The 17,475-nt window shown below is 34.0% G+C and overlaps 1 non-coding gene across 1 annotated transcript; it reads right to left on the bottom strand.

Moving 5' to 3' along the window:
* Window positions 1-285: 285 nt before the first annotated feature.
* On the bottom strand, window positions 286-392 carry LOC112499142 (small nucleolar RNA R71). The gene has a single exon (XR_003066665.1). It is a non-coding gene; the product is annotated as a small nucleolar RNA R71 (small nucleolar RNA).
* Window positions 393-17,475: the final 17,083 nt, after the last annotated feature.

Genomic DNA, 17,475 nt, shown 5'->3' with positions numbered 1-17,475 from the left:
TTTAAGTTGAAACCAGTGATGTTTCAAATGTTACAAACAGTGAGACAATTCAATGGATTGCCTAATGAAGATCCTTATCTCCATCTTAAATTGTTCTTGAAAGTAAGTGATGCTTTCAAGATTGCTGGAGCAACACAAGATGCCTTAAGGCTGAGGCTCTTCCCTTATTCCTTAAGAGATCGAGCAAGAGCATGGTTAAATTCGTTACCCTCTGATTCCATCACTACATGGAATGAATTGGCTGATGAGTTCCTAATGAAATATTTCCCACCAATAAAAAATGCAAAACTGCGGAATGAGATTACTTCCTTCCATTAACTTGAAAATGAAAGTTTGTACGAGGCGTGGGAAAGATTCAAAGAATTGCTCAGAAGTTGTCCTCATCATGGTATCCCTTGTTGCATTCAATTGGAAACTTTCTACAATGGGTTGAATCCGAGTACAAGGTTAATGGTGGATGCTTCAGCAAATGGAGATCTGTTATCCAAATCTTACACTGAAGGTTATGAAATTCTGGAAAGAATTGCCAATAATAAGTACCGGTGGCCTTCAGCCAGGCAACCAGCAGTAAGAGGATCAGCAGGGGTACATAACATTGATGTAATTACAGCCTTATCAGCACATGTAACCTCATTGACTAACATGGTAAAAGCCATGACAGCTGCTCCAGCAACAGTAAAGCAAGTTACTGAACTTTCTTGTGTCTATTGTGGTGAGGAACGTGATTTTGATAATTGTCCTGGAATCCAGCTTCAGTAAACTATGTGGGTAACTTCAATCGACAACCTTAGAATAACCCATATTCAAATACTTACAACCATGGCTGGAAACAACACCCAAATTTCTCATGGAGCAGTCAGAATCGAAATGCTCCAATATTGAATGGACTGAGTAGAAACACACAACCACCTGGTTTTCATCAACAAATCAAGGGCAAAAACATATTAGTCAGGATCCAATCACTTCACTGGAAGCACTGATCAAGGAGTATATTGCAAAGAATGAAGCAATTGTGTAGAGTCAAGCTGTGTCCTTGAGAAACCTTGAGAACCAAATGGGACAACTAGCTACAGCACTGAGCAGCAGAACTCAAGTAAGCCTATCTAGCAACACAGAAGACCCTAGGAGAGAGAGTAAAGAACATTGCAAAGTAATTAGTTTGAGATCTGAAAAGAATGTTGATATCCCAGTTGAGGTGACCAAAAATGGGATGGAATACAATTCAGCATAAGAACCAACTCAAAAGGGAAGCCTGTTACAACAAACTCCTATTCAAGACACTGGTTATATGGGCCAAGCTACAGCAACTGCAGAGGAAATTCAACCAGAACATGTTGAAAAAGAAGTCACAACACCAGTAGTTACAACTTGCACCAAATCAAACAAACAAAGTTTGGTATCTCCTGAAGCTACCCAGTAGTTTAGACATCCACCACCTTTCCCACAAAGGTTCCAGAAGCAAAAACAAGACAAACAGTTCAGCAAATTCCTAGAAGTGTTGAAGCAACTGCACATAAATATACCCTTTGTGGAAGCTTTGGAGCAAATGCCAAATTATGTGAAATTTCTAAAAGATATCTTGGCACGAAAAAGAAGGCTGGGAGAGTTTGAAACTGTTGCTTTAACACATGAAAGCAGTCATATGCTCCAGAGTAAAATTCCCACAAAATTAAAAGATCCAGGGAGTTTTACAATACCCTGTTCTATAGGGACTAGGTATTCTGGCAGAGCACTTTGTGACTTAGGAGTTAGTATTAATTTGATGCCATTATCTGTATTTAAGTAGTTGGGAATAGGAGAATGCAGACCAACAACAGTCACTCTGCAATTAGCTGACAGATCTCATGTATACCCTGAAGGAAAGATAGAGGATATATTGGTGAAGGTTGAGAAATTCATCTTTCCAGTGGATTTCATTGTGCTGGACTTTAAAGCTAACAAAGAGGTACCCATTATACTTGGAAGACCCTTTCTAGCAACTGGAAAAACTTTGATAGATGTGCAAAAATGAGAGCTCACCATGAGAGTAAATGATTAGCAAGTCACATTTAATGTACTAGAGGCTATGAGGAACCCTGATGATGTAGAAGATTGCAATTTCCTAAGTGTAGTGGATCTTGTTGTAGCAGACAGAATAGACAGATGTTGTAGTAATGCACTTGACAAAGTCACCACCTTTGAGGATGTTGAAGAGGAAGATGTTACAGCAATCCAAACAGATTGGATGGACAAACATCAATTTGATAGGCACAACAGGTTTATTGAACACTTGAATCTTTCAGACAGGGAAGTAAAAACAATTTTACCATCTATTGAATCACCTCCTAGTTTTGAATTAAAACTGTTACCTTCACATTTAAAGTATGCTTATCTTGGTCAAAACAACACACTCTTTGTAATCATTTCTTCTACTTTGGATACAGGTCAAGAACAGAGCCTAGTAGATTTGCTGGGAAAATACAAAAGAGCAATTGGATGGACCATGGCAGATATAAAGGGGATAAGCCCATTCATATGTATACATAAAATCTTGTTAGAGAATTGTTCCAGCAAATCGGTGGAGCACCAGAGAAGGCTGAATTCTATTATGAAAGAAGTGGTAAAGAAGGAAATCATCAAATGGTTAGATGCTGGAGTCATATACCCAATATCAGACAGTTCATGGGTAAGCCCAGTTCAATGTGTTCTAAAGAAAAGAGGGATAACATTAATGGCTAATGAGAAGAATGAACTTATTCCTACAAGGATAGTGACTGGATGGAGAGTGTGTATGGATTACAGGAAGCTCAACAAAGCCACAAAGAAAGACCATTTCCCACTTCCATTCATAGATCAGATGTTGGACAGACTTGCTGGAAAACAGTACTACTAGAAAACAGTATGGATTACAGGAAGCTAAACACATGCACGCGCATGGACTTTGGGTCTTTTACCCTAATTTGCAATATAAAAGGAGGCGTGCACCACATAGAAAGGCGGCAATGAATTATCATCAAAAAATAATTACAAAGGCAAGAAGAAGGAGATCAAGATTTAAGAGTACCATTCGGAAACAAAGAAAAGAACCGTGCATAATTATTTATCTTTCATCGTGCTCAACTTATAGTTTCTCTTCTTCCTTAAATTGTTTGGATGCATTCCGAGATCAATATATTTGTGTTTATTTTTCTCATCCAGATTATGAACTAAATTTACTTGTGGTTGAGTGACAAATAATCCAATGGGTTATTGACTGTTCTTTTATGTTATATGGTAATGCTGTAGCATTCTACTCTAGTAGTTTTTATGGATACAACTGTTATTTTGGTTGACTACCCATTTAATAGTTTCAATTAAGATAGAGCAGCAAAAGGGCATGTTTTAGCGGACATTATTAGAGTATTACTTGTTCTTAAGTCGAGTTTCCTAGATTAGGTTACCTTGAATCCCATAAGGGCAATACTTGAAGTTAAGATTTATGACACTTTAGACATAGGTGTTCACCTTGTAGGGTGGAGAGATTAAAGGTTATAATGTCGTACCATAAATATATGAGCAACTGGTCATTGTTAGTAGATTTAAAGGTATGAGATTTCCAACATGCGATAGCTGCGGATGCATATTTATTCTACCCATTGCTGCAGCATTTATTGTAACAACTGGTGCTAATTTGGTAAACAATAGTCACCCCATTAGGAGAGTTTGATCATTCAACTACTATATTCTCAATTGAATCTTAGACACATTTAACTTAGTTTATTTCATTACAGTATTGTTTTATTTCCATCTCTCACAATTGTTAGTTACGATAGAATTATTTGACAATTGTTTGTTTCGGTCTTTAGTTGATTTGCACTATTGTGATTGCTTTAGCATTTTGAGTAACATCAATCCACGTGGAGATGATCTTGAAATACTCATCACTTTATTACTTGTTGTGTATACTTGCACATTGGCATTGATAATAATTGATTATAGAAATCAATCAACAACACACCATTAGGGAACTCTTCTTATCTCTTGCTTCTCTTTCTCACTTGTAGGACAATGCTTGGAAGTAAGCTTAAAATGGTCTACAAGTGAAGAACAAATAGATTTTTCCTTGCCCATGTTAAATATTTCAAGAACCCTTTCAATATGTGCTTCTTGAGGTAACTATAACTTCTCATATTCTCTATCACGTGGAATCTTCATGTCAAGAATATGTTTTACTGGTCCCTTGTCCCAAGTCCTTCATTGCAAAAGACTTGCTAAGCTCATTTTTCATATTATCAATCTTATTTGCATCTTGAACAAAATCAGCATGTCATCCACATAAAGCAAAAGAATAAATCATTATCACTAAATTTCTTCACAAAAAATTAAACTTCTTGTACCACTGTGTTAGTGCATGTTTCAGTCCACACAAAATTTTCTTCAACTTGCACACACGTTCTTTGTTTGCCTTTGTCGCCTTTGTCACTAAAACCTTCAAGTTGTTTCATGTATATTTAATCCTACAAGGCACCGTGCAAGAAAGTTGTCTTTACATCAAACTACGCAATTTCCAAATTCAAACTACCTGTTAATTCCAGAATAACTCGGATAGAAGACATCTTCACAACAGTAGAAAATATTTCTTCAAAATCAATACCTTTCTTATGACCGAAACCCATCACAACCAATCTAGCCTTGTGCCACTGTTGTGAGTTAGTTTTAGTCTTTAACCTATAAATCCACTTGTTTTTCAGTACCCTCTTTCCCTTATGAAGTTTTACTGAGTTACAAGTGTAGTTCTCATTCAGGGATTTTATCTCTTCTTGCTCGGCCTTAATCCATTCACTTTTATGCTGATGAAACATAGTTTATTCAAAACATTCTAGCTCTCATATATATGTAAGCATCACATGCTCATATGAAGGATATTTAGTAAAAGGTCACTATTATTTAATGGATCTCCTCAATTCTAACTCAACTGGCTGTACAAGTGGTTTTGGAGATGCTTGCTCAACTGGTTCCACTAGATCGTCATTATTATCTTCTCCAGCTCCTCTATGATCATCATGAACTATAGGTGGAGAAACTGAAGTTGGAATAATTAAAATCTTTGAAGATAATTGAGACCCATCATTCTTCTCTTCATCACTAACTATCTGATCTTAAAAAAACACAAAATCTTTATTTCTAATAAATTTTCTTCTCGTTAGATCCCATAATCTATACCCAAATTCTTATGTTCATATCCTAAGAAAATGCATTCTTTGGCTTTATCAGCAAGCTTCAATCTCTCATCTTTAAGGATGTGAGCATATGCTTTGTAACCAAATACTCTCAAGTTTTATAAGAAACATATTTCCTAGTACAAACTCTCATAAATATATCACCATCTAATAGAGCTAAGGAGAATAGTTAATTAGATCAATTGCAATACGCATACCCTCTACCTAAAAAGATTTAAGAAGCTTGGCATAAAAAAACATGTACCTGATCCTTTCTTCACTTGTTCTGTTCATCCTTTCTGCAACACCATTCTGTTGTGGGGTTTTTGGTATAGTGTTTTCAAGTATGATTTTATAGAATCTGTAATAATGCTCAAATGGCCTTCTATACTCATTACCATTGTCTGCCTTGACACATTTCAACTTCTTTCATTTCCATCTCTCAACATAAGCGTGGAAGAAATTAAACCATTAAGTATCTGATCTTTGGATTTGAAAGCAAAAGCCTACACTTTTCTAGAACAGGCATTAATAAAAGTTACAAAATAAAGTGCATCTTTTATTGATTTACTTTGTATTATGCTAAAATTAGTGTGAATCAAATCAAGGATATGCGACTTTCTAGATAGACATAAGCTTTTAAAAGTTACTCTATGTATCTTTCCAGCTAAGTAATAAACACAAGTCTTGAAGGACATACCTGTGAATCTGAGTAGAAATTCTTTTCTAGTAAGAGTTTCCAGCCCCTTTTTCACTGATGTAACTAAACCTTTTATGCCATGTCTCAATATCAAAATCTTTTACAGCCATATTCACATCTTCTTTCTTAATCTAGGCTTCGATCACATAAAGAATGTTCACTTTCTTTCCCTTAATTAACACTAAGGAGCCTTTGGAGAGCTTCCATTTTCCTTCACTAAATTAGTTAGTATAACTATCGTCATCAAGCTTACCTGTAGAGATCAAATTAAGGCGAATGTCTAGTACATGTTTGATATCTTTAAGCAACAATTTACAACCAACATTGGGTTCCAAGCAAATATTTCCAATGCCCACAATCTTTGATGTCCCCTCATTTCCAATCCAAACATCACCATAATCACTATTAACATAGGATGTGAAGTAATCATGATGTGCAGTAACATAAAATGATGCATTCGAATTAATCACCCAATCATTAGTATGGCAAGTGAGATTTATAAAGCTCTCATCACAAACAAAATTCATTCACCATCAACTATGGCTATAGTGTTCTTTTTGTCATTTTTTTGACCATCGACCTTTTCTTTCCCTTATTCTCTTTTCCACAGTCTACACTCTCTTTTTATTTTACCCATTTTCTGACAGTGAAAGCACTAAAGGTTTTTTCTCTAGGACTAATGTCTTCCTCTCGGGTTATCATTATTCTACTAATGAAAATTTCTACTTTGGCTTCTCTTTCACCTTTCTTGCTTTTTGGAAATAAGTGCATTTGACTTAGAGGAAACTATTTCAACACCATTTCTTCTAAATTCTTCATTGTGTAGCCCATCGGTTACCATATCCAAGGTTAATTTCTCATTTGGCACTGAATTATTCAATGACACCACTAATATCTCCCAACTGTCAAGCAAATAATTAAGCAGCAACAATGCTTGCAACTCATCACCTAGAATCATTTTCATAGTAGTCAGCTGATCAACGAGGACTTGGAACTCACTAGTGTGTTCAATTATACTGCGCTTTCTTGTATTTTAATTTAACAAGTGATCCTGATGATGATTTAAAAGAGCTCATTAAAGTGTATGTTCAATTTTTTTTATTACCATTGTCAATATAAAATTACTTTTACATAATTTACAGATACTTTGTTACAATTTTTTTTTTGTATACAGCTCTATGACAATGTTTATAGCACAAGAGGGAAGGAGAAATGGAATTATAATAAGATGGTCAGATCCGTAAAGGTTTGAACTATTACCTTAACTATAATTATATATTACCATGCTTAATTGTTATTAAAATGAACTGTACAATTGCTGATTGTGAACAGGTCCCACAGCAACCAGCAAGTTCAGTCGTGTGTGGATTTTACGTCATGAGATTCATGAAAGACTTAATTAATGACTTCTCTTTACTAATGAACAATGTGAGTTCCTTGATCATAATTTGCTTCATAAAAAAGAACATGTCCTGTTTCAAAGTTTCACTAAATATTTATTTTTCATAAATAGTTCAACGGAAAGACAACATATTCTGATGCTGAATTAGATGAAGTTCGTATTGAGTGGGCAAACCATTTTTCTGGAGTACTTGCTGTTATGTGAGGTAACCCTTACCTATTATGTTGTTATTGTGAGTTCATTGATGAAATATATTTTACTTGGGCAGTTATCTAGCTTATTATACTTCTATGTTGGATTATGATGAAGATGGTGGGTACTGCTGGAGTTCGCTAGTTTTTTTCTTTGTTTGGAAAATAGCTCCTGGATATTGATGCAATTTTACACATTTCAGTTGTTCTTAGGTTGGATTTTCACGTTTGGGAACTGCTGGCCTTGTCTGATCAGTATTTTTGGCTCCTTTTATGTTGCTGGAAGTGTTGCTGGAAATGTTGCTGGAAATGAACTATGTTGTTGCCTTTGTTCATGTTGGTAGAAATGACTCTGTTGTTTGGCTTCCTTATGCTACTGGAATTGAACTGATCATTGTTAATTTGTGTTGTACATGCTGCTGGAATTTAGTTCTTAGGTTGTTACAATACTCTTCTTCTATTTATGTTGGATTTGTCACTCTCAAATTTGATTAAATTATGTTTGCTCACAATTATGAAATCTTAGTCAATGTTATCCATTTCATTTTCTTTGTCAGTTAATTTTTAATTGCAATATTAATTTTAATAATCTAATTAATTAGCTAATTTATGAAATATTAATTTCTACTAAATCAATTGCAGGATTGTTATTAAAATGATAATAATTTCATGGTGCAAAAAAAATACCCCTTTTTTATTAATTATAATTTCAATTTTTGATTTAATTGAAAAAATTCATTTAATTATAATTTGCATTTCGCGCCAAATTTGATTTTCCGGCCAAAAATTCAAAATATGGCGCACAAATTTAAAAAAAAAGGGGCCAAATTCAAAGTTATTATATTCCTCTCTAAATAAAGTTATGACAGTTATGTGACTAAAAATATTTATCACAAATTATGACTGGTATTATTCTGTCATCAATTCTTGACGGTGGCTACAATGACGGTATGAACAACCGTCATCCACCCCCTACTATGACAGATTTTGCCTGTCATGGTAGGCACTTTTTCTTGTAGTGAGAGGATCCGAATCACATAGAGTTCCATCAACTTCGAACAACACTGCCTCCAGAGGAGCAAGTTTAGCGAGAGAGACCTTGCTGCTGCACAAATTAATTGACTCAAGATCGCAATTAAGATCAACTAAAAATATATAATATTGTGAAAATATGTGCAACATGAATGATACAAATTAATTGATTAATACACAACATTTGGATGATACAAATTCATTTTTCTTTAGATGCAAAATGAATGTGCAAATTGGTTTTTTTCAATAAAATATAATAAATAAACAACTACCTCTGGAAAGAATTTTCACCAGATTAATGAGCCATTGTGGGATTGTCTCTTTAGAAACTAATTAAGTAATTTTGTTTAAATGGTGTTTGAGGGAAAAAAAAAAAAGAATTGAGACGAAAGAATTAAAAAAAAAAACGCATGACACACGTAGAGGTTGTGATGGAAAAGTTTCTCACACAATACAGAGTTCTGAAAGAGTTTGGTTTACAACTATATAAAATTAAAATTTGAAACATTTTCATGAAATCTATCCCCCCTGATCATCCAAACGAAGTGACATGTTATGTGCATAAAAGCTACACTATGATTTCAATTTTTTTGCCCCCGAAAATTATGCATTCATGATCAATCATTAATGGAATTGTTTTTTTTTTCTGAAAATGTACAATTATACAATTGGTTTAAGAAAGAGAAACTGAAAAATAAATAATTATCTATAGAAAAAAAATTGATTCAAATCCTTAAATCTATCCTCCAACGATCACCCAAAGGAAGCGACATGTTACGTGCATAAAAGCTACTCTATGTACACAATTACTCACGTGCAAAAAGGCTAGGGTTTGGTCTAGTGCCAATTTAGAGTCCAGTGAGTATTGTACTGGAGGAGGGAAACTCTATGGGGCAAGCATCCAACCATGAATTACCATTTGGCAAGTTTGATGGGCGTTTTGTGGATCCATAATTTTTTAGAAAATTTTTATAAATCCTGATAATATTAAATTTATGGGTCCCCAATAGGCCCACCACACCTACCAAATGACAAGTCATTATTAAATGACGCACTACCCTCAAGCATATCGTACATAATTTTTTTCTTCTAGTAGAGAGATTATTTAGTTACAATTTGAATCATTGATATCTTCTTAGTAGTTATATTCAATCTGTTAAGTCTATTATTTATAAAGTTAGCATCTTATGGCAAATCTAGTTAAATTGGAAGTTATTTATTGCATATCTTGTAATAGGGATTAATTTATTAATTCCCTAATTTAGTGAGATTCTAATTTATTAGAAATATTTGTTTCTTAATTTAATTAGATGTCTAATTTAGCAAGTTAATTAATAGGGGATTCTATAATTGGCGCATGAGATCTATTTAGAGCAAAAAGTTGGCTCAAACAAGAAGTTCATTAAATGCTCTAGATATTTCTTGGGAGACAAGTAAAGCAAGACGATCATATTTATTCCTATTCAAATTCATGAGAATTATAAGAGAAAAGAAACTCTTATTTGGAAAGAATTCAAATCTTTTAAAACTTGCTATTTTGGTGAAATCTTAGTGTCTATAAAAGAGAGGTATTTCATAATTGAAGGCACGCACAACACAGAGCATAAAGTAGAGAAGCAAAATTCGGCCTCCTACCTAGAGATTCTGGATTTGGTGCATAATGCTGTGTTGATTTGTTTTCTTATCTTCTTTTCATCTCTATGGAGAGTCTATGTAGATCTTGGATCACTAGACGTTGAAGAATTAAAGAATTGTTATTGATTACTATGCAAAGTGCCTTGAGGATCGTGGATCAAGAGGGGTAGCAATTATTCAAGAGAAGCAGATTCAGTCTAAGGTTGAGTAAACTGTATGGTGATAAACTGTAAGTGAGAGTCTTAAGTTTGGTAAATCCATAGGTTGTAACATCTCAACTTAGTGAATTACTTTTCATCTGGGCGTGACCTCGTGGATGTAAGATTGATTAATCCGAATCACGTAAAAATCTTTGTGTCATTTATTTCCTGCATTTTATTGTGTTTTTGAAAAATTAATATTTTTTATGCGGATGAACAGAAATCGTGAACAGTAACTGTAAACAGTTGCGGTGAACAGTAACTGTGAACAGTAATGGTAAACAGTAACTGTAAACAGTATTTCTGGAAAATTAATTAAGTTGTTAATTTTTTGTTTTTAATTACCTACATCTATTTGTAATAGATCTAAATTCCTTTCAATTGGTACCAAAGCTTCGTGGAACCTAGATCTATTTTACAAGTATGAGTTTGCAAAGAGAGGGAGGCTCTATGGCTCGTCCACCGGTACTAGATGGGATGAATTATCCTTATTGGAAGCGGAGGATGGAAATTTATCTGACAGCTATTGATGAAAGAGTTTAGCAATGCGTACTCACTGGATATACTCCACCTATTAAAATTGATGAAGATGATGTAGAATCTCCCATGCCAGTCAAAGAATGGGCTAATGATGAACTTGAGGCGTTTGGATATAATGCAAAAGAACTTAGGTAGCGTTTACTTTTTGGATTGGATTGGGAATCTTGGGGAGTGGGAATCCTAGGATTGGGAGTGTGGAGTGGGAGTGGGAGTAGGTTGTTTACTTACACTGGAATGGAAGCATGGAATGGAGATCAGAATCCAATTTATGTGTTTACTTTGTCTTGGATTGGGAGTAAATAGTTTCAAATTACAATTTTATCCTTATTTAAAGAATTATAATTTTTAATTACAAAACTAATAAAAAATATATTTAATGAATAATATTTATTTTATTATATTTGTAAATTTATTATAATTATTAATATTCTTAATTATGAACAATAAATTATTAATTGTAATTTTAATATAAAATGAAATGTTATTTTATTTTATTTAATATAATTATATTAAATTTATTATTATATAAAATAAGAATATATTATTATTTAGTACAAAATTAATATTTTCTTAGAATAAAGTATTTATTATTATTATTAAATAAATATAGTACTATTATTTTTAAAATAAATATAATAATATTATATTTATCAATTCTCTATTAATATAATAATATTATTTTAAAATAATTTTAACTTAGAATCAATGTAAATTATTATTTAGTTAAATATAATATTATTATTTAAATAAATATAATATTATTTATTTTATTTTATTAATTATAAAACATAAAATAAAAAAAAGGGTAGAAATGGGAGAGGTGGGAGTGGATTCCAACTCTCACCTCCCCCAATGGGAGTCTCACTCCCACTCCCCACTCCAAAAATGGGTGGGGCCCACGGAGTGGGACTCTCAATCCCTCCCCATTTTAAGTAAGTAAACGCTGGAGTGAGAGGAATCCACACTCCTCACTCCCACTCTAGCAAGTAAACACAACATTAATGCCATTGTTAATGGAGTTGATGTGTTTCAACACCAATTAATTTCTACATGTAAGACATCCAAAGTTGTTTAGGATATACTCCAGAGTAGGGATGGCAATTTAACCCAGACCCGGATCGGACCCGGACGAACCCAGAAAATCCGGTCTGGGTTCAACCCGTACCAGAACAAATTAAATCCGGAATCCGAATTGAATTTTATCAACCGGATGTATCCGGGTCCGGTTTCGGGTTTGGGTGAACCCGTAAATCCGGAACCCGGACCCGGACATCTGTATTTAATATAAATTAAAAAATTAAAAAAAAATTTAGCCTTGCCCTAATTCACCGCCGCTGCCAAACATTTCCACTCTCTCCCTTCTCTTCATCAAATCATCATCAAGCCAAACCATTTTCTCTCCGTTCAGCCCTTCTCTTCATCAAATCATCGTCGCCACTCACCATTACTTCGCTACTTTGCTGTGTTCATGTTCATCATCATCAAAGGCGAAGAAGATCGATGAAGAAAGAATAAAAAATTAATTAAAGAATACAAAATAAAAAACCAAACAGCAAAGTGCAGCCGCAGCAAAGGAATAAGAAAAGGAGATTAGAAGTGCAGCCGCAGCAAAGGAAGAAGAAAGCAAGAGTGGAGATGAGAATAATGGCTTGAACATCATACGTGATTTTGAAGACCAAAACCCATTCCTCCCCTTTTCGGCTTTTCTTGGCTTAACCCACAAAGCCCAATTTGTCATCATCATCGCAAAATTTGTCATCATTATGTTTGAAAATTGAATTTTGTATGCTCTATTTCCTTTGAATTTATTTCTACTTATTTGATTTTGCATTATTTTCCATTTTTGTTAGTAATAGGTTAAAGTTGTAAGGAGGAATTCACAGTAGAGAGAGAGAGAGAGAGAATCGTATCTGTTTAGCAAGCATCCGGGTTCTAAACCCGGAATCCCGAAACTAGGATTTTTCCGGGTTGAACCCGGACCAGACCCAGAGTAAAAATATTCGGGTCCGGTATTTCAAATTACCATCTGGGTCTGGAACCGAAAAGGCTAAACCCTGACCCAGACCCGGATTTTGCCATCCCTACTCCAGAGTACTTTTGAAGGCGACAATACGGTAAAACGTTCTAAACTTCATAAACTTACATCTGATTTTTAAAACCTGAAAAATGCATGAACATGAAACCATATCTGAATTTAATTCTAGAATCCTTGTTATGGTTAATGATTTTTTTTGCTCTTGGAAAACCTATTTCTGAAGAAGAAATTTGCAGAAAAATCTTAAGATCTGCCCATCCTAGATATCATCCTAAAATTTTGGCCATTGAAGAATATGCTGATACGTCTGCTATGATTAGGGGTTCACTTATAGGAAAATTGATGGTCTATGAGACTAATTACTTGAATTTGAATCCCAAGAAAGGAAAAGGTATTGCCTTTCGGGTTGAAACGGAGGCTCCAGTCACCAAATCAAGTGAAGATGATGGTCTATTTTTGTACGTGGATAATTCACTTGCACTCATTGCAAAAAATTCAAAAAGATGTTAAGAAACAAGAACTTTAACAAACCAAAGAAGACTTTAACATCAATGGCTCCTATGGTTCAAAAAGGTTTTTCTAACTCTAATTCTAAATTGTTTGATTTTAACAAACTTAAGGGTATTCAATGCAGAGAATGTGGAGGCATAGGACACATACAAGCACAATGTGCTAACACTCTTATGAAAAATAAAGCAATCCAATCCACTTGGAGTGATGATGATTCTAATGATAGCATTGATTAAGAGGACCTTGTTAGAGGACTTGTTGTCCATAATGATGGCAGTAAATAGGAATCAAACATCATAGATGCATCCACATCTGAATCCTTACACTTAGCTCCTTGCAAGGAAGACACTGATTCCCGTCTTGACACAATTGGGCAACATGTTAACCAAAATAATGATTCAGATAGAGACGTCAGTGACATTGATATAAATGACAATAAAGCTTTTCATGAAAGCTAAAAGATGATGTTCACTAAATAGGAAGAAGTCTACAATGAGAATATGACTTTGATGACTCAAGTATCCAATCTTTTAGATGATAAAGCGAAACTTGAGAGCAATGTAATTCATTACAAGTCTTTACTTACTGACAAAGATAACCAATTGGTTGCAGTGATGAAAGAATTAGAGAATACCAAAAAGTCACTTAAGATGATGAATTTAGCAACTCAGAAGTTAGACCATATCTTCTCACTTGGTAAATCTAGCTCAGATCATCATGGTGTTGGATATCAACATGGTAAAGTCTCGAACTCTCAAGGTGTGTTTGTTAAAGCTTCTTAAAAAACAGCTTCGCCACCAAGAGTTAAACTTCCATATCTTCAAAAAGTTAAAGTTGTTGCACATTCTTCACCAGTTCATCAAGGTAAGAACAAGTTTATTCCCACTTGTCATTTTTGTCATGTGAAAGGACATATAAGACCTAATTATTTCAAGCTCAATAAATATATGAAAAAGGTTATGTTTTTTAATTATTCTCATGGAAAACCTAGGATGACACCTAGACCTAAAGTTGAGACAAGCGAAAATAAAACTAAAACTACTTGGATGAGGAAGACTGATTATAAAGCTTATGTTTCCTTTATTTCCTTGAGAACTTACAGTACTGATTTTTGGTACTTTGATAGTTGTTGTTCTAGACACATGACTGGTGATAGAAGTGCTTTGATCAATTATCAAAAACTTGATCGAGAAAATGTAACTTTTGCTGATGGTGTGAAAAGTCGAGTGCTCGAAAAAGGAACTTTGAATGTGGAAGGGTATCCAAAACTTGATAATATTCTGCATGTAGAGGATCTTAAAGCAAATTTACTTAGCATTAATCAAATTTGTGATCAAAACTTGTTTGTTAACTTTGACAAGAACAAATGTCGTGTTCTTGGTGTTGATGGAAATTGCATTTTGGAATGACAATGATCTTCTAATCATTGTTATAAATTTACTAGCTCAATTATTTGTCATAAAACCACTCTTGATGACACATAATTATGGCATCACTCTTGATGACACAGAATTATGACATTAAAAGTTGGGTTACTTAAACTACAGATTACTTACTAGAATTGTGAAACAAGTGCTGTAAAAGGAGTTCCAATGCTTAAAAAGAAACAACCTAGAATATGTGGTTCATGTCAATCTGGAAAACAACAAAGGGCGTCGCATAAAGTCATTCAAGATAAAGCAACATCAAAAGTTCTACAACTACTTCATATGGACCTTATGGGACCAATGCAAGTTGAAAGTTTGGCTGGAAAAAAGTACGCATTTGTGTGTGTAGATGATATCTTTAGGTATGCATGGGTTGACTTTATTAAAGAAAAATCAAATACATTTGATGTGTTCACAAAATTATGTGAAAAGGTTAAAAATGAACAAAATTGCAATATTGTCAGAATTTGAAGTGATCATGGAAGAGAATTTGAAAACTCCAGCTTTGAAGAATATTGTAATTTACATGGAATTTCACATGAGTTTTCCTCACATATTACTCAAGAACAAAATGGTGTTGTAGATAGGAAAAACAGGACCTTGCAGGAAATAGCACGAGTAATGTTAAACTCGAAGAAACTTTTAAAGAGATTATGGGCTGAAGCACTTAACACTGCTTGCTGCATCATTAATCGTGTTTATCTTCATCTAGGTACTAAGAAAACTCCTTAAGAGTTATGGAAAGGTAAAAATCCTAATCTAGGTTACTTTCATATTTTTGGGAGTATGTGCTTTATATTGAATGATCGCGAACATCTTGGTAAATTTAATTCAAAAAGTGATGAAGATGTTTTTCTTGGTTACTCCAATAATAGCAGAGCATTCCGTGTTTATAATATGAGAACTCAAAATATCATTGAATCTGCAAATGCGGTTATTGATAATTATTAAGATTTTACATATTACTCAATCAAGGAAGAGATAACCAATCTTTTAGAAACACCAAGTGTTGTTACAGTTGCTCCTGAAGTTCGATTTATTGAGTAAGGTCAATCTACTAAACCTCCCTTGAAAGAAAAAGAACCTGTTGAAGAAGACGCCTCTAAGAAAACACCAGAAAATGTGAAGGAGAAAGTTTCAAAACTCTAGGCAATCATGGACCTACAGGACCCAATCAGAAAGGAACAATCATCAAGAGTTAAGAAAAATCACCCATCTGATCTTATTCTAGGTAATCTTGATGAACAAATAGTCACAAGGAAAAGGTATGCAAATATGGTAAGATTTACTTACTTTGTATCTTTGACTGAACCTAAGAATGTTAAAGAAGTTTTAGTTGATGAATTTTGGGTCAAAACTATGCAAGAAGAATTAGAACAATTTGAGCGAAATGATGTATGGATGCTAGTACCTAGACCAAGTCACACTAAATGTTATAGAAACCAAATGGATTTTTAAGAACAAAACTAATGAATTTGGTAACATTGTGAGAAATAAAGATAGGTTGGTTGCACAAGGCTACACGCACATTGAAAGAGCTGACTTTGATGAAATTTTTGCACCTGTTGCTAGACTCGAATCCATTCGTTTTCTTTTTACAGTTGCTTGTTTAATAGGCTTTAAATTATTTCAAATTGATGTTAAGAGTGCTTTTTTTAATGGTATCTTAAATGAAAAAGCCTATGTTGAACAACCTAAAGGTTTTGAAGACCTTCATTTCCCTTTTTCAAATTGAAAAAAGCTTTATATGGTTTAAAGCAGGCTCCTCGAGCTTGGTATGAAAGGTTGACCAACTTTTTGCTTGAAAATAACTATAAGCGAAGGGGAGTAGATAAAACATTATTTATTAAGCAACTCAATCCAGAGATTTTAGTTGTTCAAATCTATGATGATGATATAGTGTTTGGCTCTACTTCTGATCATGTGCAAGAATTCATGAATCAAATGAAAAGGGTATTTGAAATGAGCATGGTGGGAGAATTGACTTACTTTTTGGGTTTGCAAGTGAAACAAATGGAGAATGAAATTTTTGTTAATCAAAGTAAGTATGCAAAGAGTTTAGTCAAGAGATTTGGTTTAGATTCTGCAAAACACGTAAGAACCCCTATGAATACTAATGCCAAGTTGACTATTGATGATAGTGGTTCTAGTGTTGATCTTAGTCTTTACAGAAGCATGATTAGTGGCTTACTTTATTTGACTGTAAGTAGACCTGATATATGTTTCAATATTGGCGTATGTGCTAAGTACCAAGCAAATCCAAATGAATCACACTTAGCTGCTGTCAAATGAATCATTTGTTTTGTCATTGGAACAATTAATGATGGTATTTAGTACACTAATGACACTAATTCAAGTTTTGGAGGATATAGTGATGCAGATTAGGCTGGCAATGCTGATGATAGAAAATGCACCACTAGAGGATGTTTTTATCTTGGAAATAACTTAGTATCGTGGCATAGTAAGAAACAGAATTCAATTTCTCTTTCCACGGCTGAAGCTGAATATATTGCAACTGGAAGTTGTTGCCCCAATTGCTCTAGATGAAACAAATGCTTGCAGATTATGGTATGGTTCAAGATACTTTGACTGTGTTTTGAGATAACACGAGTCCTATCAATATTTC

The sequence above is a fragment of the Citrus sinensis genome, chromosome 4 (genome assembly GCF_022201045.2).
Source record: "Citrus sinensis cultivar Valencia sweet orange chromosome 4, DVS_A1.0, whole genome shotgun sequence".
NCBI classification, from domain to species: Eukaryota; Viridiplantae; Streptophyta; class Magnoliopsida; order Sapindales; family Rutaceae; genus Citrus; species Citrus sinensis.
This window is presented reverse-complemented; position numbering and strand designations above follow the sequence as displayed.